A 19,245-nucleotide genomic window follows, 5' to 3' on the forward strand; every position below is an offset into this window, starting at 1 on the left:
ATAAACTACCTGATCAAACTGGTCTCTTATGGCCTAAGTCCTTAGGTATAGAAACACACACTTATAAGGTAAAATATTCCAAAGGCTTCCATGAGCTGATTAACCATCTTTTTGGTTAATGTACTGAGTTCAAAGGAACTGGGACTGCTGAGTTAACCCTTTCCTGCACAAAGGGGAGCAAGTTAAAATAGAAGCTACTGTTGGAAAAAAATGACATTTTCAAAGATGTACAGATATTAAGATAATCCTCACCTTGTGTGGTTCTGATATGCACACATTTCAGTTACCATGGTTTAGATGAAATAACACCCAAGCTCTAACAACATAGTTCAATTTTTAATTACCACAAAGTATTAAATGTAATTACATAAATTACAATTTTGCTGCTAGTTCTGAGTCTACATTTCTGTATGTAAACAATAAATGTATGTCATGCCCAGTGACCAGTCACATGACTTCTTGTGACCCAGTTTACACACAGATGGCAAAATGTATAGTTGTGTTACCTCCTGGTCTTCCAGTGATATACCTAGTACATATTACAAAAATGGAAATACATATATGAAACATATATGTATATTTGTGAACGGCATACACAATAGTATATATGTTATTTAAAATACTTGAGAGATATTATGCATATGTATATAATATAGATAGATATTATCCATGAAATAACTAACCCTGGGAATGTTGACAGTGCCACCATTCAAGAGACTCTAAATATACTTCCCCAGGGAACTTAGTGCAGGTGAACCTGTCAACATATATGAGAAAAGTGGTTATGGTAAAAGAATGAAGATGACCTAGAGAAAGTGAACATTACAAAAAGACTTCATATTAAAAGAACTCAGATATTTCATGATATTTAAAGTGCAAAGGATGGGGCGTCTGGGTGGCTCAGTCAGTCAGTATCCAACTCTTGGTTTTGGCTCAGGTCATGATATCTGGATCCTGGGATCAAGCCCTCCCACCTGCTTTCCAGGCTCTGTGCTCAACAGGGAGTCTGTTTCTCCTTCTCCTCCCCCTTTGCCCATTTCCCCATACTCTCTTTCTGTAAAATAAATAAATAAAATCTTTTTTAAAAAGTGCAAAGGATAATTATGTGATGTGATAGTGATAGAGATATTAGCTAACACTATGGTGGTAAGCTTATTGCAACATACAGATCTATGAAATCAGCTCCTTGTACACCTTAAACTTATGCAATGTTATATGACAATTATATCTCAACAAAAAATTTTCAACAGTGCAAAGGACAAAATGTCTAAGATCCAAACTTAGAAAGGAGTCTGAAAATTCAGTAGGCATAGAAAAGATGCTTGCTTCATATTATAATTTATACAGCAAGAAGAAGGCAATCACTCTGAACTCTTGATAATTTTTTTTACAAAGAAATAAAACATTTTAATCCTCTGCATTTTCAATGCTTTAAATGACAGTGTGCTAAATAAATATTAGTTTTAGTAAATTTTTTATTTCCTTATACATTTATAATCAACAGTATGAGAGATTGTAATGTTTTAACAAAAGTTTGTTAAGGGTCGTGGAACATTCATAAATTTTTCCATTAAATGTTAAGATTACTTTGTATAGTTTGGGGTACCTGAGCAGTTCAATCGGTTGGGCATCTGACTCTTGATTTCAGCTTGGGTCATGATCTCAGTATCATGGGATCCAGCCCTGTGTAGGGCTCCACGCTCGTGGGGAGTCTGCTTGGAATTCTCTCTCTCCCTCTCACTCTGCCCCTCCCCCTGCTTGTGCTTGTACATGCTCTCTCTCTAAAATATATAAATAAATAAAATCTTTTTAAAAAGATTACATTGTATAGTTTCGGTGTTCATAGTCATTTTTATGATCCCACACTGCCATATATAGTGAAAGCTGTATATATTTAAGAAAAATCATAAAATTCTAATTGATTATTTTTATCCATTTTTGCCTTCAGAAATTTCCCTTTGGCAAATTTTTCCCTTATGGGTTTCTGAAAGACAAGTCTGTGACTTGGGTATTTTATATAATGAGCGCCAGATCACAAAATTCAAAACAAAATAAAAATAATCCATTGAGCATAATTTATTTGAAATGAATGGGCAGTTAAGACTGAAAGAAGATATGAGATCATTGAGTTTTTTAAAAAGGTTAATGTCTGTACCATCCTGGACTTTTAAAATGCTTTCACCCCACTAAAGCAAATACACACCTAAAAAGATCAAACAATTTAGCTATATTTACATACCCTAGTTCCCTAATTGCTAGATACTGATATATGCTCTCCCACAGCTTCACATGTTCCCTGAGTTTTTCCTCATTTGTATTTTTGTTAAACTCTGCACTGTTTCCTACCTACATTTTTAAGCATTAGTCTTATTTGTAGCAATTTGAGTAATTTTATCTAGTAGGAAATTGATGTGTATCTTAATATAACTTACTTGAATATGGTAGAACACTGTCACAGTACACCAGTTCTGTTGTTCCTCACGCTAAAGAGAAATTCACCAGCTGTAGGTGAATGTTGGGGCTTTAGAATAGAAGCACTTAATTTTTTTCTCTAGCTGAACACATTATTTTTATAGAATCATATATATATATATATATATATATATGTTCAAGCTGTTTCAGCATATGATAAAAGACAATGGATGTTGTATGGATTTTTAGGTGCACGCAAAGCCTTGGGTCAAACTATATAATTGATCGACCCACTTACAAATCAAAATTGAGGCTTTGACACTGCCCTCCTTTGCTGTAATGGACTGTATTTGATAGATTTCTAATAAAAAAATGTACTCTTTAATATTGGGTTCCCAGTTTTACTTTAAAAAATGCAAGGACTGTAATTCTTGTGACTATTATTTTATTTTTTTAAGACTTTATTTTTGTGAGAGAGAGAGAGAGCAAGAGCAGGGAGAGGGGCAGAGGGAGAAGCAGACTCCCCGCTGAGCAGGGAGCCCGATGCAGGACTCCATCCCAGGACCCCGAGATCATGACCGAAGCTGAAGGCAGACGCTTAACCAACTGAGCCACCCAGGCTCCTATGACTATTATTGTAGTCAAATTCAGTATAATTGTGATGCTTTGCAATAAGTATGTAAATATATGTCTTTTGATAGGAATAAAAAAAGAAAATGACTTCCTTATATTCATTTAGGTGTGTTATTTGGAAATTCTCCAACATTAAGTTTTTTTCTTTAATTTAGTTTCAAACAATAATTATTAGGATTTTTTTTATACTCTAGTAATTAGTTGGTGATATGTTTTCCAAAAACTTGTCTATAACAGTGATTTCCATCTACTAATTATCATTATGCTGCTCTTTATACTTACAGTTTGCTTTGCCATGTGTAAGAAACATTTACTTAAATCATTTTGATATACAAAATTAAGGGAAGAGCAAATTGAGCTTGATTGAAAACATATTTTAGGAATTGATTTTTAAGTCTGTCAGCTCTTTGGGACATTTTTTCCCCCTCCACTCTAGATGGTTGTAGTTATACAGACTTCTGTATTACAGGGGTAGAATTTAGTGATTCATCACTTACACGTAACACCCAGGGTTCATCACGCATAGGCATTTTGTTTCCATATATATTTTTTCATTGTAACATTTTTCTTCATCTTGTTCTCTCCCTTTTTAAAAAGAATTTTAGTATGTTAGCAGCTTGAATTCCACTACTGTTGCTAGGAGAGAAGAAGGCATACTGAGACACAACATTTCTCTTTTTTGGAATTTAAAGCTTGAGTACAAAAGCTGAATATGAAACAACATGTCTTCACTGTAATCTCTTTGGTGGGATGAAATTTATATCCTCAGTATGACTTCAGTATGTCACTGAGCAAACCCTGAGCTTTATTTCTATATTCCTTCAGCTGGAAAAAGCTAAAAACCAAAAACCAAAAAACTTTTTGAGTGGAGAAAGATTTCTGAACTAGTCTTTTAAGTTATTCATCAGGATCTTACTGATAGGTTTTGTGGTGCCAACATTCTAAAGTCAAAAGATTTTGCTGAATCCAAAAGAAAAACTATTAAGATTTCAAAGACATTTTTGTTTGGACTTTTAAAAATTGTAATTAGTTGAAGGAATAGAAACTGCCTGTTTCTACTTAATTTCTTCATGTATTCAGCCACTGTAAACAAAGAGTATCTGTGTTTGTATGTGTATAGATATAGAAGTTTATGAAAATTATCACCTAAATGATTTAATATTTCTATTGTTTTTGTTACTTTCATTTACTTCAAGTAAATAATGTATTTGCATGTACACACACATATTTATGTAAATTCACATTTTACTATATATTTGGAAAGACAAAAAATAAATCATAAGTAAAAATACTGAAAGTATATGCAAATTATAAATTCAATATGTTTATAAATTCAATATGTACTAGATGATGAGAGATGATTTTATTCAGGCTATTGAAATAGAATATTAATCATGAATATCTCAAATAAAAGGAAAGAAGCTTGCAGGTTCACAGAACTAGCTACAAAGGACTCATTCATGATTTTCAGAGGAGTTTTAGGGAGGAATGGACAGTGTTACCTATCCGGTTTCCAGTCTTCATATTTATCTTTTGTAAATACGTAAATGCCATCTTTATTGTGTGAAACACTGCTTATATCTTAAATCAACTAGTTTTCATACAAATACTACATTCTTTTCTCTTAAGCATAGGCTCCTAGAAATTTTTGTAACTTATTCTAAAGAATTATAGAAATTTATATCCCATATGTAAAATATTAGTACAAAATACAATGTCCTCTAAAGCCTTTTCACTACTAATCTGATGAGTGAAACACAAAGACATTAAAATAGTAAATGGTGCACACTAATATAGTAAACATATTTTTTTAGGCCATATAAGAAATGTGAAGATCAAAAATAATTTCAAGCAGTAAGATGTACACATTCAATTAATAGAGTATGATGTTGAGCGGTATGAGAATCACTGTTTTTATAAGACAGAAAAGATTTAAAAATCAAAATGTCTACCCATAAGCCCTTAAGAGAATATTTAATTATTTTACATTAATATATGTAGTATGTGATGGATTTTTCTATTTGCCTCTCTTTTTCTATTTCCCCACACCATCTCTGAATATACATTAGACAAATGACAATAGAGGGTAGAAATTATTGGCTAAGATATTTTAAAGGATGAAGGACTAGAAAATATAGAGTTATGATGTATCTTGAAAATAGCAATTTACTAGAGGATTGGAAATTTATGGGAACATTCATTGAATAAAAATTCATTAAATTACTTAACTACATTAAGTATTTAATAGGTGTAAGGCAGTGTGCACAAGTTTTCATTATAGGATTCCAATATCTTGAACTCACTGCCCATGAAGCTTGAGATGACATGCAAAGGAATATTGATAAGTGCTGAAATTAAAAATAGAATTAAGACAGATATTGGATAAAGAGAAAATATATCTATGACTATTTAAACATTTTTATTAAAAGAGAAATTTAGAGATGTTTACTTATATGCATGGAATTAAATATATAAATTCATTTATGTGGCACAGTCTGAATAATAATAAATAACAGAAGTAAAACTTGAAAAAATATATGAACTTGAAATAAATTATGCTTTTAAGCTCTAGGAAATATTATAACTTTATTTTTAATTTCTTCCAGATTTTCTACATTCTTTCTTACCTTGACAGCTATGAGCCCCATCCAACTAGAGTTAATTTCAGAATAACAAAATATGATACTTTTTTACTTCAAGTTTTGGTAAATTTTAAAATCAAATTTACACATATGTTTACTTCAATGAAATACTTTTGCTTTTTCTCTCTAGGTTTTTTTAACTTACTCATTTATTTATTCAACTACCTTTCATTTAATGCCTACAATTTTTAAGCATTGTTCTTAGGATACAGTTATGAATGAAACCAATACAGATGCCCTGACAATATGAAGCTTCCAATCTCATAGAAAAGTTATATATTATACCAAAACAAACAAACAAACAAACAAAAGTAAACATGATTATTGTAAAGGATGCCTTTTGGTATTCTGTGGGAGTATTTAATAAAAGAATCCAAATTAGTCTTTGCCCTGAGGCAGGCACACTTACAAGGGAACAATAGGAGTAGGTAATATCTTTTCAGGCACAGAAAAACTGGTCCAGAGTTTGAAGTAATCATGACCATTAAAGGAACTGAATGAAGGTAGGTCAGTTTAGCTAATGAATTGTATTCATAAGCATTCTCCAGAGAAATAGTACCAATAGGATACACAGAGACATATATGAGGAGATTTATTATAGGAATTGGCTCACACGGCTTTGGTGGTAGTAAAGTTCGCCAGTCTGCCATCTGCATGCTAGAGAATAAGGAAAGCCAGTAGTAGTATAATTCATTCTGAGTCTGAAGGCCTGAGAGCCCATGGTGTATGTGCCAGAGTATGAAGGCTCAAGAACCAGGAGCTCTGATGTCCAAGGGCAGGAAAAGATGGACATCCCTGTTCAAGAAGAAAAAGAAAATTCTCCCTTTTGTTCTCTACTGGGCCCCTAATGGATTAAATGAGATATTCACTCAGTCTACTAAATCAAATGCTAATCTCTTCCAGAAACACCCTCACAGACACATCCATAAATACTGTTTTACCAGCTACCTGACTTAGGCCAGTCACCATGTTGACACATAAACTTTCCCATCACAGGTATGGAGAGCCAAGGAGATAGAACTGTAAAAGGAATTGAGAAAGGCAGGCAGAAAGTAAACCCTGCAAAGCATTGTTGGCTGGATTTTGGATCTGTTCAAATATCAACAGGAAGTCACTGAATCGTTTTATACATTAGAACACAGACCTGTATTTGATAAAGGTGATCATAGCTGAGGGATAAATCATAAAGAACAGTTGACATGAATGATCAATTAAGAAAATATTACAGTAATCCACAGGAAAAATGGTGATCACTTCACAGTGAGGAACAATATAGTGGCTGGGTTTCAGAGAGTTATACGGAATGGAATATACTGGATTTACAAAACTGATAGGAAAGGAGAGAAATAATCAAGAATAATTCCAGGTTTGGAATTAAGGAAATTGGATAAACCATGATATAATTTCCTGATTTAGACAGCACGTAAATTTGTATACTAATTTATCTAAATTCACAATCACAAATGCCTTATCTAGAAATCTTTCTTCTGTGCAAGAGACTGTAATTAGAAGTATAACATATGATTACATAATTCAAACATCTAAGAGTTATAACCATTTTTTTTTATTTTCCCCACCACAGCCAGCTACTTCATGTTTCCATGAATTTTCCTTCTTTAACATATCCACTATCACTTTTTTTTCCTCTTTAGTCCTTTTTTATAGGCTTTCATCTTTCACCTCAGTGATTTCAATCATTGCATTAAATACTCCCATTTTCAATATCCACCAAGGCACTCTAAAATATAAATTTATTATATTACTACTATAAATTGTTATGATGCCTCTTTTGTGCCAAGGTCTAGAAGACAAATGATTACTTTCTACTGTTACATGAAAGATCCTTAGTCTGCTTCTAAAATTATCCATTCTTACACTGATAGGCATTTAGTTGGTTTCTAGGTTTCTGCTATTACAAACACTTTTAACATGAATGGCTTTAAAATTTTTTGGTGTGTGATTATGAACATCTCTATTGAATTTACATAAATATGGAATAAGTGGGTCAGAGACTGTACATATTCAACTTTTCAAGATAATGCTCAATTTTTCAGTATAATGCCTAATTTTTCCCAATGCGTCTAGAAATTTCTCCTTTCAAATACCAGTCTTACAGTCTCCCATTATCTTTTATTTGCCAGTTTTTGGTACTATGAAACTGTAAATTTCACCAACATAGTGAATGCAAAATTGTATTTATTATAATAATATTTTGCATTTCCCCTATGACAATTAAGGTTGAACATTTTAACATATTTTTATATTTTTTTAAGATTTTATTTATTTATTTGAGAGACAGAGAGAGAGATCATAAGTGACGGGGAGGGGGGAAGGCAGAAGAAGGAGAAGCAGATTCCCCACTGACCAGGGAGCCCAAAGCTGAGCTTGATGCCAGGGCTCTGAGATCATGACCTGATCTGAAGGCAGACCTTTAACTGACTGAACTGCCCATGGGGCCCCTGTTTTTTAAATGGTAATTTCTACCTGTATTTAATAAATATTTTAAAATCTGGGTCTTGCTAGGGTTTCAAAAAATCATATGATTGAAGTAATTGTCATAGTTTAATCTCACACCATTTGTTTAGATTCCAAAACAGTTCAACAAAATGAATTCATGTCTACTCTGTGTAATTATTTTCTAAACCATTAGGGATAAGACAAAAGTTACATAATGTTTTTATGTTAGCATTTCATGATCTTTTTCTTTATGGGTTTGTATACATATGCAGTGGCATATTTGACAATAAAAATTAGAATTTTAAGGGGCTTCCAAGGATATAAGTATGCATTCACTATGTTAAGTACCCTTTTTTATATTAGTAGTTTTAGTAGTAGTGTTCTTTCAAGTAAAGAATCATTTTTTAAAAATTATTGATTTACTTATAAGAACACAAAAATGGAGATATTTCAGGAATAAATATTAGAATTAAAATTATTTTACTCCACCTGACATAAGTGCTATGATTTCCAGAGAAATCAAGGAAATGGACCACAGTTTCAGTCCATCAGCTAAGTATCTGGAAAGATTACTTCAACTGATGCAATAGTCTAGAAGACACAGAGAGGAAGATCTAAAGGCTGTAGTCTAGACCTGCAACATGTTATCAAGAATATGCAGAGCAAAAGGCACAGAAATGTAGGAATATTTGAAAGAGTTACTATTTTTATGTTGTTCAAGGTGATTCTCTCAACTAAGGCAGCATTTTGTATGCTGCTTATTTCCCTTATGAAGTCTTTGAAGCACTGTCTAAACTTGAACAGATTTAGGGTGCCTGGGTAGGTCAGTCGGTTAAACGTCTGCCTTTAGCTCAGGTCATGATCCCAGGCTCCTGGGATCAAGTACCGCATCTGGCTCCCCACTCACTGGGGACCCTGCTTCTCTCTTCTTTCTCTGCCCCCACTCCCACAGTCATGTGTATGAGTGCTCACTCACTCGCTCTCTCACAAAAATAAATAAATAAAAATACTTAAAAGAACTTGAACAGATTTATGGATGTACACTACTTCAATGTGTGTAATGCTATCAAATCTTACCACTTAACTTTAGTTATCTGCACTCATTAAAGAACAGAAATCACACTGATATACACTGATGTGAAATTATATTGTAATACAGCATAATAAAATGCTTCCCTCTAGATTTTAAACTTCATGACATCAGAGCCAGTATCTGCTTGTTTATAATTCTGTTTTTAATGTTTTTCTTAGTAACTGCCATATATTGAAAAATTTAACATGCATATGTTGAAAGTATAAAAATAAGAATTATTACCTATAACAATATCAAATTACATTTATATATGATAAGAATAAAAATGGAAACATTTTAAAAATAAAACATTTTTATCTAAAGCAACTATAGTATGAATAAAGTCTGATTTTCTTGCTTTAGAGTAAACAAAATGGCTTTATTAATGGCATAAGCAATTGAAAAGGAAAATGTGGATGCATACATATTTACCAGTGAGAAGAGAATATTCTTTAAATATCAACCATATGTAGAAATAATTGGTTTGATTTAGTTTTAAATTATTCATTTTGCAACGCAGGATGTAAGCATGCCTCTATAGGCATTATATCTCAGAGGGAAAGATGCATCTATTCTAGTTTACATCTGATCTTTACTTTTGTTCTTCAAATTAAGTCCTTCCAAGAAAAACTAAATAAAAAAGTCTCTTAGGGTTAATAGAATAACCCAAAACACAGACCCAAAGCCATTGCATCTTCAAAGCTATTATTTGCTGAAAACCTGTACTCGTTGCCATGGAAATTATCCTTATAAAATCTATATGTAGAGATAAAATAGTAAGAATAGTTTAACTACAAATAGTGTAAAATAATGTATAGAAGAAAATTAAAAATTGAATTATGACAAAAATTTAACCAAAGAAGATATTTTTGTGTTAATAATGTTATTTTTTTTATCTGTTCACAATGATCGTATTATTTTTGCATTAGAAAGTTCAAAAAGTGAATTAAGTTTAGAATGATTTTGTAAGTTCACTGATGTCTTCCAAAGTTAGAGGAGAAAATGTTCATCACATGATTTATATTTACAGTTTGTTCTAGAGAAATAGATACAAATATTTGTGGTTAATAGGCAGTCAAGTTGATTTTCATAAAGTAAATGTGTATGTAAATTTCAAGAGTATGATTTATACTATTAAGAAGCACTATATACCATAAATTATTTAAGTTTACAGAATTTAACTTACCTCTCCCCCACCTCCAGCAAGAAAAAAGTTATGCTTTCAACCAAACCCAAGGCTAAAAGGATAAAAATAGAGTTTGCTGAAGGGAAACATAGGTATACCTATATCAATGATCCTTAAATTTTAGCATTCAAAGTAATGACATAGGGGGTTGGTTAAAACACTTATTTCTGGTCTACATCCTCAGAGCTTCTAACTCAGTACCTTTGGAGTGGTGTTCAGAAATTTGCATTTATAACAAGTTTGCAGGTGGTACTTATACTGGTGGTCCAGGGGCCACACTTAGAGAATCACTGATCTAGGTCCTTCCCTGAGGAATGTATACATATATGTCACATCTTGCTTATGCATTCATTCATCTGTGGACACTCGAGTTGCTTCCATGCTTTAGCTATGGTGAATAATGCTGCTGTGAACATGGGAGCACAAATATCTCTTCAATACCTGCCTTTTAATTCTTTTGGATATATACCCCAAAGTGGAATTGCTGAATCACAAATTACCATATGGTAATTCTATTTTTAATTTTTTGATAAATTGCCATACTATTTGTCCACAATGGCTATACCATTTTACATTCCCACCAGCAGTGCACAAGGGTTTCAATCTATCCACCTCTTTGCCAATACTTGTTCTCTGTTTTCTTTATAGGAGAAATCCTAATGGATGTGAGGTGGTGTCTTGTTTTAGTTTTGATTGGCATTTCCCTAATTATTAGTGTTGTTGAAAATCTTTTCATGTGCTTATTGACCCTTTGTATACCTTCTTTGGAAACATGTCTCTTCAAGTCTTTTGATCATGTTTTAATTGGGTGGTTGTTGTTGTTTTTGAGTTTTATGAGTTCTTTATATTCTGAATGTTAATCTTTTATCAAATATAAGATTTGGAAGTATTTTCTCCCATTCTGTGAATTACCTTTTTACTCTGTGGATAGTGTCTTTTGATGCACAAATTTTTAAAATTTTCATGAAGCTCATTTTTGTTCATAGCGAAGTGCATTTAGTATCATATCCAGTAAATCATCATCAAATCCAGTGCCATGGGGCTTTTGTCCTATGTTTCTTCTAAAATTTAGTTTTTTATAGGTCTTGCATTTAGGTCTTCGATCCACTTTGAGTTAATTTTTTATATGGTAATACTAAAGTATTTCCTAATCATAAAATACAGATAACTAAAATTCATGCCAAGTGAATTAGTTTCTTTTAAGGATATATTCTTTAATTTTTTTTTTTCTGAATCCACCCTATTCACATAATGAATATAGTCAAGTCAGTATTACCTCTTATTACCCCTGTGTGATAAAGAAAATAGAGAAAGGGTTAAGAGGTATTTCTCCCTGTAATACTGTATTAGAATTGCATGTAGGCTAGGAAGGGATTATAAGTCATTTGAAAGTCTCCTTCAATATTGAGAGTTGCCCATTTAGAATATTGACCTGATTGAAGGTCATTGTTAAAACACATGGTTATTGAGCCAGCAACTGCCAGAAATAACAGGATTTCAATAAATAAGTATATTAACTTATGAGATGAAAACTAATTTTGGAGCACACAAATAGATTTGTGTAAAAGAGTAGAGAAGTTTAGGAGAAGAGCACTAGATATACAGACTGGACCAATGGGAGGATGTCCAAAGGGATTGAAACATTTAAAAGAACTAAGAAATCTGCCCTACTTTTCAGAGTTACCTGTGACTCCCATCCTGAAGAACATGAAAAGTTTAATGGGTATTAAGAATAAGGAATTTAATTGGTATAAAGAATAAGGAATAACCTTAGCAGATTTTATCTTACTCATGATGAGTAAAAATACATGAAGCAAACTGTTACATAAGAAAATAGAAGATCGTCATATAATAAAAAAAAGAAGGCTTAGCAAGAGTTTGGTGAACGGTCCAGAAAGACTGGTCTTTCTTTTTTTTTTTTTTTCATTTTTTTTTTTTTATTAATAACGATTTTTTATTATATTATGTTAGTCACCATACAGTACATCCCCGGTTTTCGATGTAAGGCTAAGACTGGTCTTTCTAAACGTTGTTCAAACTTCTGCTTAAAACATTTAACTGGTTTCCATTGCTCTTCAGGTAAAGATCCTTTTTTTTTTTAAGATTTTATTTATTTATTTGACAGAGAGAGAGAGCTCAACTAGGGGAAGCAGCAGGCATAGGGAGAGGGAGAAGCAAGCTCCCCACTGAGCAGGGAGCCCAATGTGGGGTTCAATCTCAGGACCCTGGGATGATGACCTGAGTGAAGGCAGCCATTTAATGACTGAGCCACCCAGGTGCCCCTAAAGATCCAAATTTTTAATACAGATCTATCCCCTACTTGGCTACATGATCTACTTCTAGAATATTGTTGCTTATTAGTTTTACTTGTTTTCCAAGTTTTATTCATGTAATCTTTCATTTTTTACTGTTCCAAACCCATTCCTTTATAAGGCATTTGTACAAAGTAGGTGAAAAGTAACCTCATATGAATATCTCCCTTAATTAACTTGGCTGATTTTCAGCTCAAGTGCCATTTTATCAAATAAAAGCCTTGCTTTATTTATCAGATCACATTAATTTACATCATACTATCTCACATGTGTCTCATTCTCCTCTTTAGCATTTATCAGAGTAGGAAGTTATGTATTCATATGATTATTGAATTAATGCCTTCTTCTATTGTACTTCAAGTTTTGTGAGAGTAGGGACTGTGTCTGATTTTCTCAATGTATCTCCAACTCTTAATGTACTAAATTGTACGTTAGAGTTTTGTAAATAATTGCTGAGTAAATAAGTTAATCTCAAAAATATTTATGTAGATCTCATCTTCCTAATAGTTTTCCCCCACCCATTATATTCTAATGCCCCTTTCCAATAATATTCATGAAAAGAAATGTTATATTTTGTGGTTGCGCTTCAGAATGTTATTCAAATTAAATCATAGATGAATGATATTCCTGGAAGTTGGACAACATGATGTAACTGAGTGAGCAGTGTGTAAACTACCAAGAATATTAAATTATAAGTTTGTATTGACATAAAAAAGTACAAATGAAAGGAAAGCTGGGTTAATTACATATTTTCAGAGAATAGGAATTCTAACACACCAAAACAAATTCCATATAAGATATAAATATATAACGGCTAACTCTTCTATTTCCAATGCAGTGATGTGGTGGGGGAAAAAGAAAACGGATCTCCTAGACTCACTCATCATTAGGTTTGTAGTTTTTAAAACATGATGCAAATTATGTAAAGCATCTAAAATATTTACATCATTATATTGTGCTTCTTTGGATTAACTTAAAATCAATTCTGTAGTTATTGGTACAAAAGCCAGTAAGAGCTACTGAGAAGATTCAAGTAGAAAACAGTCATTTGCCAAATCTTCTGATACCAGACTCACAAACATAATTATGTGCCTGGTTTTTCATCTTTCATCTAACCCCCAGTGAACATTTATTTTGAAGGAACCAGTAATAAATTCAAAGACAGGACAGAATCCATAGGGTGAGAATAAAAGATCAACATCTGGCTCTAAGTCTTCTCATATGCGTATATCCAAGCAATTACACAGACTGAGCAACTGAGAATTGAGTTTACAATCTCATTGCAAATTTTTAAAGAACTCCATACTTCAGTCCTTTCATTTTTGTGTGACTTAATCTATGTTCATGTTTGAACCTGTCCTCTGAATTCTTCAGGACTGATTTTTTTTCTAATGTCATATGTGCCTCAGGCAGCATCCAGCTATCAGGTCTCTGCACACCTAGGAGCTAATTGGTGGAACTGCTTTCCATAAAATATTCATAACAGGAACCATTTTTAAACCTAATTTCAAAACTATTTCTCTTTTCATTTTTATCTCAAATATTGCCACTGAAATTTTATGTGATATCTCTACTTACAGACAAACCCAAAAGGTATTGCAAGTTATGAACTTTACTTAGAGAAAAGATGGTGTGACTTCACAGTCAGTGGCTCACTGTTCTGTATTGCAGTTTGGTTTTATTGAAAGTCAACAGGAACCACTGATCACAGAAGACACTATAAGAACTTATATATTCATTTTCTTGAACCACTTTGATGTTTTCAAGTAAAATATGTTTTATTTTCTGTAAGCCATTTGGTCCTGAAAAAAGAAAAAGAAAACAAAATTTAATACTGCTATACAAAAAACTAACACATTTATTTTCTTTCCTTTTGTTTTATTTGTATTTTGAAGTAATTATATAATTTTATATTTCTAGAAAATTATTCCACCAGTATAACATGGAATTTCAGGGGTCCTGAAGTTCACTATAAATAATTTCTTTCATTCGAGGAAGTATAGGAAGCTCATACCTACTCCCTAGCTCCAACAGAATTTACTTAACATTTTAATGCTCAATTATTTTATCAACAGAATTAGAATAATAATACTAACATCATAGTATGAATAGGGTGATTAAATTGGGTAGTATATTTAAAATTCCTTCAAAAGTTAAAGTTTCAATAAATACTACCAGTTCTATCTTTAGTTGTTGTTTGTTTTTAGTTAATGTAATGATTTTGTGTGGGTCTGTACCATGACTTTACTGCAAGAAAGAATCATATTATGAAAGATATGTTCAAGTTTTAATGTTCATTGCTATCTATAAGAGTAAAAATGATTAATGATATTTAATATACATGCATTCCATACATTTGGTGTCCTAAATATCACTTAGACTTCTGGGGTAGAAAAATTGTAAAGTGTGCTGTCTTAATGAAAGTAGAATCCTGTTTTCAAAGAAAGTAGACAAGGAGAATAAATAAAAGTATGGTGAAGTATAAATTGTAAAACTGAGTATTAATATTATTCCTAATAGCTGTGTAAGTATTGAAAGTTGATGTTTTATGCTATGTTTTATTCTATGCTAATAATAATATAAACTAATGAATGTTTCCTGGATGCTTTCATGATATTATTTCATGCATCTTACATAAAGGAACATGTGGACCATAAACAGATTTACTGAATTATGCTATCTCCAAAGAGATTATGGAACACAAATTAAATATACAAACTCTCTATAAACCTGATTCAACTGAACTAAAGATCTTTAACTTGTGGGATTATTGACAGACTAATAATTAGAATCATCAATTTGGCTTTAGATATATAAATTTCACAATTCGAATGGGCATGTTACTGATGATAATATTGTGTTTATATTCTGTCATCTTTAACAATGTTGCAATGCAGGTGATTTCTTATATATGATGCTGATGCATATTAAAATTTCAGATTTATTACTTTAAACATCCAATATATTTATGTATTTTATATTTACTCATTTATTTAACTTTTTGTAGATCTTAATTCTGCTTATACCTCCTTCACTCCATGTGAAATCATTTTATTCAGCCTGAAGAACTTCTTGTACTATTTTGGTAGTGTGCTCTACTGGTGACTAATTCTTTTAGTTGTGTGTATGTGTGTGTGTGTATGTAAGGGGGGAAGAGAGAGAGAAGGAAAGAGAATGAATATCTTTATTTTGCCTTTAATTTTGAGTAATATTTTTAGCTGGATATAAAATTCTATTGAAGGTTTCATAAGGGGTTGGTGTGATAAGGCAGTGAGGTTCAATGCAGTTCCTAAATTTAATGCTCTAGATGAGAAAGCAATCAGTGATAGCATGCTCAATTTAGAAGTTTAAACACTTTCTGATTCAGATCATTTTATTCCTACAAATATGATTTTTAATCATTGAGACTATCTTAATCCAGTGTGTTTTTCTAAATTAATATGGAGGAGAGTTTGAGGATATCCAAAACCTATAAAATTAAGACAACTGAAGTACTTACTAAACCAAGTGAAGGGAATAAAAATAAAACCAAGGAATTCAGAAATTCATTTCATTGATGGAAGAAAACTGGAATCTTCATATCAAAATGACTCTTTAAGAACTAGAATAATTAATAAAAATTTATTCATGTCATCATTGCAAAACAAAATAAAGCAAAGTATTAAAGCACATTGAGTTTGCTAAAATTAAAAAAATCAAACTGACATTATATCCATTTGCAATGTAAAATAAAAGTATATAGTGAAGCAAAATCTGAAGAAATTATAGGAGAAAAAAATTGACTGTGACATTAGCATTCTGTACCATGAAATTATTGTTTACTACAAGTGCAACTGGACGTGTATCCATTCGGTTGGCCAAAATGACATTACATAATTATGTTTTTGCCCTTATCTTGAGATTCTATTCTGTCCTCATACACTGATTCTTGAAGCAGAACTTTTAACCTAGACTATCCCTTGTAACAACACCTGGTGATGGACATGGAAATGCACTGCCCAGATCTTCTTTTAAAGAACTTATTACCCCAGCTGTCAACAGAAAGCCTATAGCTTTGAGCTCCACCAGGATATACCTTGTCTGCAGAGACTCATATATAAAGATTATGTTAACGTGAGCAGCTCATATCCACTGACTAATTGAGGTGGGAACACAAAGGCCTTGCTATTGTGGCCCAATATGAGACTTCTCTGATGGGCTATATATCCTCTCCCCTATATGACTGATCAAGGCTTTGTTGAGCCTGCATCACAGTTCAGCTTTTTCCTTTGGCCAACACTTTTTCTTTTTTAAGATTTTATTTATTTATTTATTTGATATAGAGAGAGGCAGCTGGTGAGAGAGGGAATACAAGCAAGGGGAGTGGGAGCGAAAGAAGCAGGCTCCCAGCAGAGCAGGGAGCCCGATACAGGGCTTGATCCCAAGACCCTGGGATCAGGCCCTGAGCTGAAGGCAGACGCTTAATGACTGAGCCACTGAGGCACCCCATTGGCCAACACTGTTTCTTCACATAAATATTCTGTATGCCAAATTCCCATTTTGGTATTTACTTCTGAAAATCATAACTTGTGGGACATAGGACCCACTGTGACATTACAGAAACCAGAATACAAAAAAGAAGGGGCCTTGTAGCCATGCATGCTTGGTATTAAATTTTCCACGTATTCTACTTACATGAAAAAGAAATGAGGCTATATTTTATCTACTTACATTATCATAAAACTTGGTTATGAATTTCTTGATGAACAAACAACCTATGTTGGTCTAGTACTACCATATAAAATGAAATATGCAACATTATTAGATACTGGTAATTGAAATATTCAACGTGTTATTCAGATGTCTATTAATTTAAAGAAAGATACTTGAATACTAAATAAGTGAAAAGAGAAAAGAAGAATCTAAGTACATTTGCTTTCAATACACATCAAATCAAGAGATATAATTTTTTATTTGAGGAAGAATAAAAAAAGTCTAGCACTGGTAATGAGATCTTATATTTTTAACTAACCCATTGAAAGTGGCTAGAGCTTGAGGAACACAGCGCTTGAGACGTCACAGACCTGGGACGTGCAGCAGCTCAGAGGTGGTGAATAGTAGCTCTTCAAGTCTGCAATAAAAAATGGCCTCCAATAAAAATACATTGTGAAAAATGGGAAAGCAACAGTGGGAAGAATGAAAAATAGGAGACAAAGAATTTGTAGTGGAAACAGTACTAGGCTGACGTGTAATGAATGGGAAGGTGGAGTATTTCCTGAAGTGGAAGGGATTTACAGATGCTGACAGTATTTGGGAACCTGCAGAAAATTTAGATTGTCCAGAGTTAATAGAAGCATTTCTTTTCTTTACTTTTTTTTTTTTTAAGATTTATTTATTTGAGAGAGAGAGAAAGAGCATGAGCAGAAGGAGCAGAAGGAAAGGGAGAGAGAATTTCAAGCAGACTCTGTACTGAGCTTGGAGCCCGTGGAGGGGCTCCATCTCACCACCCTGAGACCAGGACCTGAGCTGAAACCAACAGTCAAACATTCAACTTACTACTATGCCACCCAAGTGCCCCGAAACATTTTTTAATTCTCAAAAAGCTGGTAAAGAAAAAGATGGTACTGAGGCGCCTGGGTAGCTCAGTCGTTAGGCATCTGCCTTCAGCTCAGGGAGTGACCCTGGCATTCTGGGATCGAGCCCCGCATCAGGCTCCTCCACTGGGAGCCTGCTTCTTCCTCTCCCACTCCCCCTGCTTGTGTTCCCTCTCTCGCTGGCTCTCTCTCTGTCAAATAAATAAATAAAATCTTAAAAAAAAAAAAAAAAAAAGAAAAGTTGGTACAAAAAGACAATCTTTACCTGATAGTGAATCTGATGATAGCAAATCAAAGAAAAGAGATGCTACTGATAAACCAAGAGACTTTGTTAGAGGTCTTGATCCTAAACGAGTAATTGGTGCCACAGACAGCAGTGGAGAATTCATATAGCTCATGAAAATGATAAGATTCAGGTGGGACAGACTTGGTGCTGGCAAAAGAGGCAAATGTGAAGTGTCCTCAAATTGTAATTGCCTTTTATGAAGAGACACTAACTTGGCATTCTTGTCCAGAAGATGAAGCTCAGTAATTGTTTCCATTGCTTTTCTTATGTATTTATATTTATATATAAGCATGCATATTTATATATATGTAAATCTGGATCTTGGTTTTTTTATTTATTAGTGTGAAGAAATAACATTCTAATGAGAATCATGTATGATATGTTCATTTTGAAGTAGTAGTGGGGGAGTTTTGTGGTCTTTTGCATATATAACACTGATTACTTTGAACAAATAAAAGCTTTCTGTAGTTGCTTCCTTTATCAGAAAAAAGTATTTGAGACCATGGTATATTACTCTCCTGCATTTGAGAACGCCTTTTCTAAATGTTTGGGGAAATCTTCATAGTCATTACTCAGTCAGAATTTGTGTTTAACTCCTGTATGCCTAAGAACTATTCTGTGTTTTTTGTTTATTTGTGTTTGTGTGTGTGTGTGTGTGTGTGTGTGTGTGTG

The 19,245-nt window shown here is 32.9% G+C and overlaps 1 pseudogene; it reads left to right on the plus strand.

Moving 5' to 3' along the window:
* The first annotated feature begins 17,836 nt into the window (after window positions 1–17,836).
* LOC123794955 (chromobox protein homolog 3-like) lies at window positions 17,837–18,819 on the plus strand (annotated as a pseudogene).
* The last annotated feature ends 426 nt before the right edge of the window (window positions 18,820–19,245 follow it).

Source organism: Ursus americanus, chromosome 12, assembly GCF_024610735.1.
Source record: "Ursus americanus isolate L20-20 chromosome 12, mUrsAme1.1.p, whole genome shotgun sequence".
NCBI lineage: Eukaryota > Metazoa > Chordata > Mammalia > Carnivora > Ursidae > Ursus > Ursus americanus.